This window comes from Anthonomus grandis, chromosome 3 (assembly GCF_022605725.1).
Source record: "Anthonomus grandis grandis chromosome 3, icAntGran1.3, whole genome shotgun sequence".
Taxonomy (NCBI): domain Eukaryota; kingdom Metazoa; phylum Arthropoda; class Insecta; order Coleoptera; family Curculionidae; genus Anthonomus; species Anthonomus grandis.
Genome location: NC_065548.1, coordinates 2,164,202 through 2,179,594, shown reverse-complemented (window position 1 = coordinate 2,179,594; position 15,393 = coordinate 2,164,202). Strand labels below are relative to the sequence as shown.

At 32.2% G+C, this 15,393-nt stretch overlaps 1 protein-coding gene and 1 long non-coding RNA gene across 11 annotated transcripts in view; both read right to left on the bottom strand.

Annotated features, from left to right (window-relative positions):
- The window catches only part of LOC126733736 (hemicentin-1), a 613,913-nt gene that overhangs the window by 155,324 nt on the left and 443,196 nt on the right, over positions 1–15,393 (bottom strand). The gene's annotated exons all lie outside the window — the stretch shown is intronic.
- LOC126733741 (uncharacterized) lies at positions 5,235–11,016 on the bottom strand. Of its 4 annotated transcripts, none has more exons than XR_007659847.1 (3): positions 10,928–11,016; positions 8,763–8,815; positions 5,235–5,324 (listed from the first exon to the last, which is right to left on the bottom strand). It is a non-coding gene; the product is annotated as an uncharacterized LOC126733741 (long non-coding RNA). The 4 variants fall into 4 exon arrangements; XR_007659846.1 differs by lacking the exon at positions 8,763–8,815 and adding an exon at positions 5,485–5,537; XR_007659849.1 differs by lacking the exon at positions 10,928–11,016 and adding an exon at positions 10,352–10,440.

Below are 15,393 nucleotides of genomic sequence, written 5' to 3'. Positions count from 1 at the left end.
GCATTTTTGTGTCTTTTTTGTTTTACAGCTTTGTCTACAAATTGTAACAATTTCTTGACAATAAAGCATTCATTGATTGATTGATTGATTGATAATTTTTGAAAAATTGTTTTTGTATCATCTGAGACCCAGGAATCATTGACGATCGCAGTGAATTGATGGTTCACTTCTTTAATCAATTCAATTATATATGAAAAGTAACACTTCAAGATGATTCAAGGGATATTAGAGAGGTGAGATGCGGTAGAATGCCAAATAATGGACTTTTGACCCCCTTTTTCGCATGAAAACCTTCCTGAGACCCAGAAATCATTGACGATCGTAATGAATTGATGATTCACGTCTTTAATCAATTCAATTATTAACGAAAAGTAACATTTCAAGATGATTCAAGGCATATTAGGGAGGTGAGATGCGGTAGAATGTCAAATAATGGACTTTTGACCCCCTTTTTGGCATGAAAACCCTTCAGAGACCAATGAATCAATGACGATCGTAATAAATTGATGATTCACGTCTTTAATCAGTTCAATTACATATGAAAAGCAACATTTCAACATTTCAAGGGTTAATTCTGAACTGCGAAAAGACTGGTCTAATGCTATTTCAGAAAAATCCCAAATTAACAGAGTCTGTTTATTTGAAAATGCGAGGCAAATCAGTGCCTGTGGAAAACACAGTTAAATTTTTAGGGGTCACCTTGGACACCGCTCTTGGCTGGGAGGAACATGTGAGGGTGCTCCAATCTAAACTAAATATCTTTTGTGCATTAGTGCGAAGACTAAAATATTCATTAACAGTAAATTCCATAAGACAGTTTTATTTTGCAGGGGTGCAGTCATTGATTGCCTATAGTGTGATGTTTTGGGGATCATCCTCTGTGGCTTCTCAAATTTTTGTAGTTCAGAAAAGGATCATCAGAGCTATGCTGGGGTTGCGCCCTGGAACATCATGCAAACCACATTTTGAATCACTGAACATAATGACTGTGCCTTCAATCTACTTTATGTCCTTAGTGATGTTTGTCAAAAGGCACCCACACCTTTTTTCAGTAAACAGTGACCATTATGGCACTGATATTGCAGTAATCACAAGGGGGAGGGAAGATCTTCGGGCACCAGCCCATGGTTCAGCGTTTTTTGAAAGGGGTCCTTATTATATGGCAGTTAAAGCATATGGGTTATTACCACCAGAAATAAAATCCATTAATAATAGTGTTAAATTTAGGAAAGCCACTAGTCAGTTTCTTTTAGATAAGTGCTTTTATGATTTTAAATTTAGATTTTGATGTGCCAGACCTGTGAACCTGTTACACATATGTACATATTCTATATATTTTGAACTTCATTTATTGATATTGTAATTTTAACTTTGTAGTTGCTGTTTTAACTTTTACTGTTTGTTAGTCTATCTCATTTTATTCTATATGTATTTGATTGTATCATGTTTCTTATTATATGCAATATTCATCGTGAATCTATTTTAGGGAATTCACCATTTCTGCTTGACGTTGCTTTGTCAAATTTATTTTGATTTTGTTGGCAATAAAGGAAATATTATTATTATTATTATTATTATTATAAGATGATTCAAGGCATATTAGAGAGGTGAGATGCGGTAGAATGCCAAATAATGGACTTTTGACCCCCTTTTTGGCATGAAAACCCTTCTGAGACCCATGAATCATTGACGATCGTAATAAATTGATGATTCACGTCTTTAATCGATTCAATTATATGTGAAAAGTAATATTTCAAGATGATTCAAGGCATATTAGAGAGGTGAGATGCAGTAGAATGCCAAATAATGGACTTTTGACCCCCTTTTTGGCATGAAAACCCTTCTGAGACCCATAAATCAATGACGATCGTAATGAATTGATGATTCACGTCTTCAATCAGTTCAATTACATACGAAAAGTAACATTTCAAGATGATTCAAGGCATATTAGAGAGGTGAGATGCGGTAGAATGCCAAATAATGGACTTTTGACCCTCTTTTTGGCATGAAAACCCTTCTGAGACCCATGAATCATTGACGATCGTAATGAATTGATCATTCACGTCTTTAATCAATTCAATTACATAAGAAAAGTAATATTTCAAGATGATTCAAGGCATATTAGAGAGGTGAGATGCAGTAGAATGCCAAATAATGGACTTTTGACCCCCTTTTTGGCATGAAAACCCTTCTGAGACCCATAAATCAATGACGATCGTAATGAATTGATGATTCACGTCTTCAATCAGTTCAATTACATACGAAAAGTAACATTTCAAGATGATTCAAGGCATATTAGAGAGGTGAGATGCGGTAGAATGCCAAATAATGGACTTTTGACCCTCTTTTTGGCATGAAAACCCTTCTGAGACCCATGAATCATTGACGATCGTAATGAATTGATGATTCACGTCTTCAATCAATTCAATTATTAATGAAAAGTAACATTTAAAGATAATTCAAGGCTTATTAGAAAGGTGAGATGCGGTAGAATGCCAAATAATGGACTTTTGACCCCCTTTTTGGCATGAAAACCCTTCTGAGACCCAGGAATCATTGACGATCGCAATAAATTGATGATACACGTCTTTAATCAATTCAATTATTAATGAAAAGTAACATTTCAAGATGATTCAAGGCATATTAGGGAGGTGAGATGCGGTAGAATGCCAAATAATGGACTTTTGACTCCCTTTTTGGCATGAAAACCCTTCTGAGACCCATGAATCATTGACGATCTTAATGAATTAATGATTCACGTCTTTAATCAATTCAATTACATAGGAAAAGTAGCATTTCAAGATGATTCAAGGCATATTAGAGGGGTGAGATGCGGTAGAATGCCAAAAAATGGACTTTTGACCCCCTTTTTGGCATGAAAACCCTTCTGAGATCCATGAATTATTGACGATCGTAATGAATTAATGATTCACGTCTTTAATCAATTCAATTACATAGGAAAAGTAACATTTCAAGATGATTCAAGGCATATTAGGGAGGTGAGATGCGGTTGAATGCCGAATAATGGACTTTTGACCCCCTTTTTGGCATGAAAACCTTCCTGAGACCCATGAATCATTGACAATCGTAATAAATTGATTATTCACGTCTTTATTCAATTCAATTATTAATAAAAACAAACATTTCATAATGACTCAAGGCATATTGGAGAGGTGAGATGCGGTAGAATGCCAAATAATGGACTTTTGACCTCCTTTTTGGCATAAAAACCCTTCTGAGACCCATGAATCAATGACGATCGTAATAAATTGATGATTTACATCTTTAATCAATTCAATTATATACAAAAAGTAACATTTCAAGATGATTCAAGGCTTATTAGAGAGGTGAGATGCGGTAGAATGGCAAATAATGGACTTTTGACCCCCTTTTTGGCATGAAAACCCTTCTGAGATCCATGAATCATTGACGATCGTAATAAATTGATGATTTACGTCTTTAATCAATTCAATTCTATAAGAAAAGTAACATTTCAAGATGATTCAAGGCGTATTAGAGACGTGAGATGCGGTTGAAACTCAATGTTCAAAGATCATTTTGGGTTCGGTCAGTTGAGGCGATGTTACAAATTTATTGAACTGTCTGCAATTAACTTTTATATAATTATTTATGCCAGGCAGTTGAGCCTTTTATCAGGGACTTACCTCAACTGCCTGGAATAGTAAAATCAATAGTTCAATTGCCTAAACAATTTTAATAAAGGAAATGAATACCTGGAATTAGATAAAAAAAGGAATTCTAGGACTAACATAACCAATTTACCTCCAAAACAAATGAGCTATCCATTTGCTGTAACAAACAAGCCATTTTATCCATTCTATTCTCGATCTCGGTAATTTACTGAATTTGAAAAAGTCAAAAATTTGATTAGATACAATTTTGAAAACTGGTACATATATTCATGGAAAAATTTAATTGAATACCTATTTCTGGATTATTTTAAATCTGTCCAGGATTTGGAGAAAAACAAAAAGTTCTTTTAATTTTTAATATTCCTTGAAGATTTCAATTATAAATGAAAAGTAACATTTGAAGATGATTTTTTGTCAAACTGATTTTTGTTCATCCATTCATTTTTTTCGAAAATTGACCGTAAGTCAAAAATTTGAGCAGATATAATTTTTAAAGGTCCTCAATTCCTTAAAAAACTTAATGGATATCACATTACTGATCAATTTCAATGAAAATAATGAATTTCAGGTTTAGACAGTTGAGGTGAAGTCACAAACGTACTGAGCTGCCTAAAAGTGACTCTTAGCTAATTAATATTTATGCCGGGCAGTTGATCTTTTTGTTAGGAACTCATCTCAACTGCCTGAAATAGCAAAACCATTCAATAATTACCTAAAATAAAAAGAACATCAGTTTTTTATTCCAGGCAGTTAAAGCACTCAATAGATTTAGGCACTCAGTGTGCCTGGAATTTTGAATGAATTTTACAGATTCCTTAAGAAACTTAATTGGCTACCTATGTATCTCTAGATTTTTCTAAAATTTGTCCAGGATGTTGAGAAAACAAAATTTTATATATATTATATAAAGAACGTTTACATTTAATACAATTATCAAGTTAAATGGGACATGTGGGGTGTAGAATATGAACTGGAAATAAATCTTCCAAACATCCAAATGGTTCAAGAACTGTAGATTTTTCATTAAAAAAAATGAAAAGGAAATTTACTGGATGGCATAAATTAATAAAAAAAAATAACAACCCTCATCTATATACGGTCGTCACGATAAAAATCGCGAAATTCCCCCCCTTATAATTTGGCTGACATGCACGCGCGGAATTATTCTACCGAGGGTAATATTCATATTTATGTAAAATGCAACATGTCGTATATACGCTCCGGCACTTTACATGAAATTTGAAAAATTTTAAAACGAAATGCGCCGTCGAGATTCCGCCTCGCCTTTTATAAAGACATTACATTACAACGGCCCTAATATACGTCGATATCCACGTATTGGATTTGGATATCATCATCTATCTATCGCCTGACGTTAATTTAAAATGGAAATGTTGCGATTATTTATGCCTCGGTATCTGTCAATTTGTGCACTATGAATTTCCTCCTTTTTGTATAAAAGACTCTCATGTTTCTCTCATTTCACACCTTTGACTTTCTCAATGACACCAGGTGATTTAGAAGGCCTTAAACTTTATAGGAACGCTCAATTAAATATTTGAAAATTATTAGTTTTCCATGGAAAAAATTACAAAGTGACGTCTTTCTAGCGAGAAAAAACCCTTAAGAGCCCTAAAAATTGTGCTATATTAAATGGCCATATCTTAGAACCTAAAAGACTTACGGCTTTCTCAATGACACCAGGTGATTTAGAGGACCTTAACCTTTATAGTTTTCCTTGGAAAAAATTACAAACTGACTTCCTTCTAGCGAGAAAAAACCCTTAAGAGCCCTAAAAATTGTGCTATATTAAATGGCCATATCTCAGAACCTGGAAGACTTACGACTTTCTCAATGACACCAGGTGATTTAGAAGACCTTAACCTTTATAGAAGCGCTCAATTAAATATTTGAAAATTATTAGTTTTCCTTGGAAAAAATTACAAAGTGACTTCCTTCTAGCGAGAAAAAATCCTTAAGAGCCCTAAAAATTGTGCTATATTAAATGGCCATATCTTAGAACCTAGAAGACTTACGACTTTCTGAATGACACCAGGTGATTTAGAAAACCTTAACCTTTATAGGAACGCTCAATTAAATATTTGAAAATTATTAGTTTTCCTTGGAAAAAATTACAAAGTGACGTCTTTCTAGCAAGAAAAAAACCCTTAAGAGCCCTAAAAATTGTGCTATATTAAATGGCCATATCTTAGAACCTAGAAGACTTACGACTTTCTCAATGACACCAGGTGATTTAGAAGACCTTAACCTTTAAAGGAAGGCTCAATTAAATATTTGAAAATTATTAGTTTTTCTTGGAAAAAATTACAAAGTGACTTCCTTCTAGCGAGAAAAAACCCTTAAGAGCCCTAAAAATTGTGCTATATTAAATGGCCATATCTCAAAACCTGGAAGACTTACGGCTTTCTCAATGACACCAGGTGATTTAGAGGACCTTAACCTTTATAGGAACGCTCAATTAAATACTTGAAAATTATTAGTTTTCCTTGGAAAAAATTACAAAGTGACTTCCTTCTAGCGAGAAAAAACCCTTAAGAGCCCTAAAAATTGTGCTATATTAAATGGCCATATCTTAGAACCTGGAAGACTTACGGCTTTCTCAATGACACCAGGTGATTTAGAGGACCTTAACCTTTAAAAAAACGCTCGATTAAATATTTGAAAATTATTAGTTTTCCTTGGAAAAAATTACAAAGTGACTTCCTTCTAGCGAGAAAAAACCCTTAAGAGCCCTAAAAAATGTGTTATATTAAATGGCCATATCTCAAAACCTGGAAGACTTACGACTTTCTCAATGACGCCAGGTGATTAAGAGGACCTTAACCTTTATAGGAACGCTCAATTAAATATTTGAAAATTATTAGTTTTCCTTGGAAAAAATTACAAAGTGACTTCCTTCTAGCGAGAAAAAACCCTTAAGAGCCCTAGAAATTGTGCTATATTAAATGGCCATATCTTACAACCTGGAAGACTTACGACTTTCTCAATGACACCAGGTGATTTAGAGGACCTTAACCTTTATAGGAACGCTAAATTAAATATTTGAAAATTATTAGTTTTCCTTGGAAAAAATTACAAAGTGACTTCCTTCTAGCGAGAAAAAAGTTATCTGTCAATCTGTGCACTATGAATTTCCTCCTTTTTGTATAAAAGACTCTCATTTGAGACCTTTGAAAGCCTCTAGAAAGACATAGTTTAAATTTTCCTTCTCTGTAGCCTAATGAGTGAAAAATGAATGACAACCATTCTTAATGTATGGAAAAGCCTCGTATGAAATGGAGAGACAATATCGTTGCAGATCTAAAAGCGACGAGAATAGAATAAGATCCTAAATAGATCTAAGATAGAGTAGGATGGAGTATGATCATACGATCAGTCAAGACCCACCAAAGATTGTACAACTACTGATGATGGAGGATGAATGCTGTTTTTTGATACATATTTGATAATATTCCGTAGAATAAGCAAGGCACCATTCAATTTTAGTGAGATGAGGTAAATATGAGTAATATTGAAATATTCAATTGGGATGCAACTACATATAGGATCTCTCCTTCGAATCATCGTTTTTTAAAAAAAGAGTATTATTAGAAAAGAAAGCCGTGGCTATGAAACACTGTTTCTCGTCTGCAGTATATAAAATAAATTACAAATAATATAAACAGCATTCAAGAAGTTATAATTGAGCAATGAAATGCCATAGAAATGACTTTTTAGCCATTAATCACTGGTCGTAATGAATCGATGTTTGTCGTCTAGGCAATAAAGTTGGGTTATAAAAATTATTTTTTAATGATTGTGTTTTATTGTCTTTGGCATTTTGCCATTGCGTTCAGCACCCAGAAGCTATATCAGTAAGAGAGAAAAGGTTGTTACGATTGGATGAGGATACAGTCATTCATAGTGACTTGGTCTCCTTCTTTTTAGGAGAATGAAGAGCGGTAGAACCTGGCAGAATGTACTTTTTGGCATTTTTTTTTAAATATAAAAAGCCATTTAGCAACGAATTTTAAGAAGGCTGAGAAAATTTTTTTTTTCTCAAAATCCTTTACATTTTTTGAACATTTCTGTTTAGTTAAAATCTTCAAGCAATATAGAAAAATAAACAGAAAATTATCTTTTTTTCTTCAAATCCTGGACAGATTTAAGATAATCCAGAAATATGTATTCAACTGAAATTAGAGAATAGAATGGATAAAATGACTTTGGTTTTGTCAATCCTAGAATTACTTTTTTTTATAATTCAAGGTGATTTAGATAAGTCCTTGTCTGGCATAAATCACTAATTAAAAGCTACTTGCAGGCAGTTCAGTGCATTTATGACGTCTCAACAGAAAATTCATTGCTTTCATTGTAATTTTTCAGGCAATTGAACTGGTTTTACTATTCCAGGCATTCTGAGTGCAACATCTATTGAGTGCCTGGAATAAAAAAGGAATTTTCTTTACATTTTAGGCTATTATTATTATTGAATGATTTTACTATTCTAGGCAGTTGAGCAAGTATACTTAACAAAAAGCTCAACTGCAGTCTACTTCATCATCTTGTACCTACAGTTCATAAATTAAGAGGTACTACTTCTCCAGTGCAGCCCATAAGCCCCAAAATTCCTAATAATCCTGAAGATCCTTCTCTCTCCAGAGATCTCTCTCCAAAGACCTTACTGGAAAGACGAAAACGTGGTTGCATAAATTTTTTTGCGGTTACAGATTAAAAATTTAGGGTTTTATAAATAAATCTCATAAGGAAAAACGTGATAAAGGTTTAAAGTAATAAACAATATAAGAAATAAATAGAAAAAATTAGAAGTAATAAAAAGCTTTATTAAATATTGAAAAAATGTTCGTAAAGAGGCTTTTGGTACTTTTGCATAAATAATTAATTAAAAACTAATTGAAGGTCATTTAGTATATTCATTGTTTTCATTGAAATTTATTAGTAATATGGTATCCAATTAAATTTTTCAAGGAATATTTATACCAATTTTTAAAATTGTATCTACTTAAATTTTTTGAATTATGGTCAGTTTTTAAAACAAAAAATTTTTTTCTCTATATTGTGCTATATTAAATGGCCATATCTTAGAACCTGGAAGACTTACGACTTTCTCAATGACACCAAGTGATTTAGAAGGCCTTAACCTATAAAGAAACGTTCAACTAAATATTTGAAAATTATTAGTTTTCCTTGGAAAAAATTACAAAGTGACGTCTTTCTAGCGAGAAAAAACCCTTAAGAGCCCTAGAAATTGTGCTATATTAAATGGCCATATCTTAGAACCTAGAAGACTTACGACTTTCTCAATGACACCAGGTGATTTAGAGGACCTTAACCTTTATAGGAACGCTCAATTAAATATTTGAAAATTATTAGTTTTCCTTGGAAAAAATTACAAAGTGACGTCTTTCTAGCGAGAAAAAACCCTTAAGAGCCCTAAAAATTGCGCTATATTAAATGGCCATATCTCAAAACCTGGAAGACTTACGGCTTTCTTAATGACACCAAGTGATTTAGAGGACCTTAACCTTTATAGGAACGCTCAATTAAGTATTTGAAAATTATTAGTTTTCCTTGGAAAAAATTACAAAGTGACTTCCTTCTAGCGAGAAAAAACCCTTAAGAGCCCTAAAAATTGTGTTATACTAAATGGCCATATCTCAAAACCTGGCAGACTTACGGCTTTCTCAATGACACCAGGTGATTTAGAGGACCTTAACCTTTAAAGGAAGGCTCAATTAAATATTTGAAAATTATTAGTTTTCCTTGGAAAAAATTACAAAGTGACGTCTTTCTAGCGAGAAAAAACCCTTAAGAGCCCTAAAAATTGTGCTATATTAAATGGCCATATCTCAAAATCTGGAAGACTTACGGCTTTCTCAATGACACCAGGTGATTTAGAAGACCTTAACCTTTACAGGAACGCTCAATTAAATATTTGAAAATTATTAGTTTTCCTTGGAAAAAATTACAAAGTGACTTCCTTCTAGCGAGAAAAAACCCTTAAGAGCCCTAAAAATTGTGCTATATTAAATGGCCATATCTTAGAACCTGAAAGACTTACGACTTTCCCAATGACACCAGGTGATTTAGAAGACCTTAACTTTTAAAGGAACGCTCAATTAAATATTTGAAAATTATTAGTTTTCCTTGGAAAAAATTACAAAGTGACGTCTTTCTAGCGAGAAAAAACCCTTAAGAGCCCTAAAAATTGTGCTATATTAAATGGCCATATCTCAAAACCTGGAAGACTTACGACTTTCTGAATGACACCAGGTGATTTAGAGAACCTTAACCTTTATAGGAACGCTCAATTAAATATTTGAAAATTATTAGTTTTCCTTGGAAAAAATTACAAAGTGACGTCTTTCTAGCGAGAAAAAACCCTTAAGAGCCCTTCAAATTGTGCTATATTAAATGGCCATATCTCAGAACCTGGAAGAATTACGACTGTCTCAATGACACCAGATGATTTAGAGGACCTTAACCTTTATAGGAACGCTCAATTAAATATTTGAAAATTATTAGTTTTCCTTGGAAAAAATTACAAAGTGACGTCCTTCTAGCGAGAAAAAACCCTTAAGAGCCCTAAAAATTGTGCTATATTAAATGGCCATATCTCAAAACTTGGAAGACTTACGGCTTTCTTAATGACACCAAGTGATTTAGAGGACCTTAACCTTTAAAGGAACGCTCAATTAAATATTTGAAAATTATTAGTTTTCCTTGGAAAAAATTATAAAGTGACTTCTTTCTAGCGAGAAAAAACCCTTAAGAGCCCTAAAAATTGCGCAATATTAAATGGCCATATCTTAGAACCTAGAAGACTTACGGCTTTCTTAATGACACCAGGTGATTTAGAGGACCTTAACCTTTATAGGAACGCTCAATTAAATATTTGAAAATTATTAGTTTTCCTTGGAAAAAATTACAAAGTGACGTTTTTCTAGCGAGAAAAAACCCTTAAGAGCCCTAAAAATTGTGCTATATTAAATAGCCATATCTCAAAACTTGAAAGACCTACGGCTTTCTTAATGACACCAGGTGATTTAGAAGACCTTAACCTTTAAGGGAACGCTCAATTAAATATTTGAAAATTATTAGTTTTCCTTGGAAAAAATTATAAAGTGACTTCCTTCTAGCGAGAAAAAACCCTTAAGAGCCCTAAAAATTGTGCTATATTAAATGGCCATATCTTAGAACCTGGAAGACTTACGACTTTCCCAATGACACCAGGTGATTTAGAAGACCTTAACCTTTAAAGGAACGCTCAATTAAATATTTGAAAATTATTAGTTTTCCTTGGAAAAAATTACAAAGTGACGTCTTTCTAGCGAGAAAAAACCCTTAAGAGCCCTAAAAATTGTGCTATATTAAATGGCCATATCTCAAAATCTGGAAGACTTACGGCTTTCTCAATGACACCAGGTGATTTAGAAGACCTTAACCTTTACAGGAACGCTCAATTAAATATTTGAAAATTATTAGTGTTCCTTGGAAAAAATTACAAAGTGACGTCTTTCTAGCGAGAAAAAACCCTTAAGAGCCCTAAAAATTGTGCTATATTAAATGGCCATATCTCAAAACCTGGAAGACTTACGGCTTTCTTAATGACACCAAGTGATTTAGAGGACCTTAACCTTTATAGGAACGCTCAATTAAGTATTTGAAAATTATTAGTTTTCCTTGGAAAAAATTACAAAGTGACTTCCTTCTAGCGAGAAAAAACCCTTAAGAGCCCTAAAAATTGTGCTATATTAAATGGCCATATCTCAAAACCTGGAAGACTTACACGACTTTCTGAATGACACCAGGTAATTTAGAGAACCTTAACCTTTATAGGAACGCTCAATTAAATATTTGAAAATTATTAGTTTTCCTTGGAAAAAATTACAAAGTGACGTTTTTCTAGCGAGAAAAAACCCTTAAGAGCCCTAGAAATTGTGCTATATTAATTGGCCATATCTCAAAACCTGGAAGACTTACGACTTTCTCAATGACACAAGGTGATTTAGAAGACCTTAACCTTTAAAGGAACGCTCAATTAAATTTTTGAAAATTATTAGTTTTCCTTGGAAAAAATTACAAAGTGACGTCTTTCTAGCGAGAAAAAACCCTTAAGAGCCCTAAAAATTGTGCTATATTAAATGGCCATATCTCAAAACCTGGAAGACTTACGGCTTTCTCAATGACACCAGGTGATTTAGAAGACCTTAACCTTTCTAGGAACGCTTAATTAAATATTTGAAAATTATTAGTTTTCCTTGGAAAAAATTACAAATTAACTTCTTTCTAGCGAGAAAAAACCCTTAAGAGCCCTAAAAATTGTGCTATATTAAATGGCCATATCTCAAAGCCTTGAAGACTTACGTCTTTCTCAATGACACCAGGTGATTTAGAAGACCTTAACCTTTATAGGAACGCTCAATTAAATATTTGAAAATTATTAGTTTTCCTTGGAAAAAATTACAAAGTGACTTCTTTCTAGCGAGAAAAAACCCTTAAGAGCCCTAGAAACTGTGCTATATTAAATGGCCATATCTCAAAATCTGGAAGACCTACGACTTTCCCAATGACACCAGGTGATTTAGAAGACCTTAACCTTTATAGGAAAGCTCAATTAAATATTTGAAAATTATTAGTTTTCCTTGGAAAAAATTACAAAGTAACTGGTTTTTGGCAAGAAAAGTCCTTGCTAAAAAATGTGTTATATTAAGTGGGTCATATCTTACCACCTGCAAGACAGAAATAGAACTAGTCAACTAGACTAATGTATTCATAAAAACTACCCCCAGAAAGTCGCGAAATAAAAGTGTTATAAAATTGGCCCTCTTATATAGTAAAGCGAGCACTGAAATCTGAAGAAAATTCTTAAACGACTCGTAGTGTGCATCCCGAAACTTTTTAAGGCCCTCGGAAACTTATAAAATTTATGATTATTACAAGACTTAACAGTCTTCTCCCTTTTCCACTAAATTTTTAATTTCCCCCCTAAAAAGTTTTCTCATTTTCTTTTAATAGAATCACCCCTTTCGCGAACGAACTCCAATGCGACCTTAACAACACCATAAAAGAGAAAATCAATTCGGGATTAAAGTTTGTTAAGAGTGTCACGTTGCCAATTGCAATTTTCATTCAAGCCGAAACTTTTCGCATTAGTTACGAAGGCTTTCACACCCTGTATACTGACGGAAAAAATCTTTCGGAACCCTTAAACATATCGGAGTGAGGTTAATATTCCGTAATAATAATATCGATCGATGGGTGAGGGAGATCGAGAGAGGTGGTCCTGACCATATTTCATTGATACAACTGTGTAATAACCGCATACGTGGACCACATGCCCGAGATGTCAATTTAATTACCATGCGACCAGTTCATATTAGACCCGATGTCATTTCATTAATTGGGCCGTGTCCCATTAACACTTTTAATCCGGAATTTCGCTTCTAATCGACCGTGAAATTACCAATTAAAGAGGATTTTCTAAAATATTGTAGATTGGCGTTATTTGTGAATATAGGTTCAGGAAACCGGAACAAATATGAAGAATGCAACATTATTCTACAGATCGATGAGGGTCACGAATTCTTCACGATTTGAATGTACAAAATCCTTTTTTAATCCAGCATAGTAATTTGCTTAGTTAATACTAACTTAGTGCTAAAATTGTCAAGGCTTTTTATATAAAAAGGGAAAATTGGCGCAAAGATAAGGTGGTTCTCGGAATTTCTCTTTGCAGTTTGTGGTAAACAAGGCGTGGGTTTATCTAAATAATGTGAAATCTGAAACTAACACAATACAGGCTATATTTTCATATAACGTACATGCTTGCTTGAAATAAAATAAGGAGAGGATGGTAAGAGTATTAATTGGACAACCATAATCTGGATTCAATATTTTTTGTTTTAATAGCTAAACCCAATTGCCTGGAAGAACAGGAAAAAGTGACTTAATTTCCAGGTAAATGCAAGAAGTGAGGATCGAAAACTATGGCCACTGCTTGATACATTTACATTGTATCAAATGTCTGGATCGAGTGCAAAGTGACTTCTGTTCTCTGGAAGCAGGAATTTTAATGTTTCTTGAAATTTCACTGGAAGGTCCAGGATTTTGAGAAAAAAATGTTTTTTTTTGGAAGGAAGTAATTTTTTTTTATTTTAAAAAATTAGCATCAGATGCCAATTTGATGCGATACAATTTTGAGAATTTATACAAATATTCCCTGTGAATTTTCACTAAGGTCGTGTTCCAAATTTTTTGAATTTTATGGCCATGAGTTAATTTAACTAGATACAATTTTAAAAATTTGAACAAATATTTCTTGTGAATTTTAACTGGCCACGTGTTCCAAAGATTTTCAAAATATCAATGGGTAATTGAAAATATTCCGGCCATCCTCCGCTAAATTTATTTAAAAACCATCAATCCAACATGTTTCGGATACAGAACATGTCCATCATCAGGGATAACGTTTAAGGGGTTCAGTCAAATTTGTACGTCCAGTGCCTCACACAAAGTCCCGAAATTTAAGAATTTTTTTTTTTTTGGAAAAAATATATTTTTTTTAGTTTGAAAAGTTGACCATAAGTCGAAAATTTGAGTAGATGCAATTTTGAAAATTTGTACAAATATTCCTTGAAAATTGTAACTTAAGGGGAATTTTTAAAATTCTTCCAGGATTTTGAGAAAACAATTTTTTTTTGAAAAATATATATTTTTTTTTATTTGAAAAAATTGTCATAAGTCAAACATTTGAGTAGATACAAATATGAAAATTGGTATAAATATTCGTTGTATAATTTAACTGGATACGTGTTCATGAAACTTTTCAAAAAAGTCCAGGGTTTTGAAAGAAAAATTCTTTTTCGAAATAATATTTTTTTTTTATTTTAAAAAAATGACCATAATTAAAAAATTTAATTAGATACAATTTTGAAAATTGGTGTAAATATTTCTTGTAAAATTTAACTGGATACGTGTTTAAAGAGTTTTTTTAAAAAGTCCAGAGTTTTGAAAGAACGTTTTTTTTTGGAAAAAAAAATATTTTTTCATTTTAAAAAATTACCATAAAAAAAATTTAAGTAGATACAATTTTCAAAATTGGTATAAATATTTCTTGTAAAATTTAAAGTACAGATATTCCGTAAAAAAATTTTTTTCGAAAAAAAAATATTTTTTTTAATTTAAAAAAAACGACCATAATTAAAAAATTTAAGTAGATACAATTTTGAAAATTGGTATAAATATTTGTAAAATTTAACTGGCTATGTGTTTCAAACATTTTTCAAAAAAGTCCAGAAAGAAAAAAAAATTTTTTCGAAAAAAATTTTTTTTTTTTTTAAAATGACCATAATTAAAAAATGTAAGTAGATACAGTTTTGAAAATTGGTGTATATATTTCTTGTAAATTTAACTGGAAACGTGTTCCAGGTATTTTTAAAAAATTTCCAGAATTTAAAAAGAAATATTTTTTTTATTTAAAAAATTTCAAAGTCAAAAATTTGCGTAGATATAATTTTGAACTTTTGTACAAATATTCCTTGTAAAATTTCACTGGATACGTGTTTCAGGGATTTTTAAAAAATGCCCAGGATTTTGAGAGAAAAAATCGAAAAAAAAATGTATATAAAAAATGACCATAATTTAAAAATTTGAGTAGATACAATTTTCAAAAAATTGTATTAATATTTTTTGGGCAATTTAGTTCGACACCTATTTC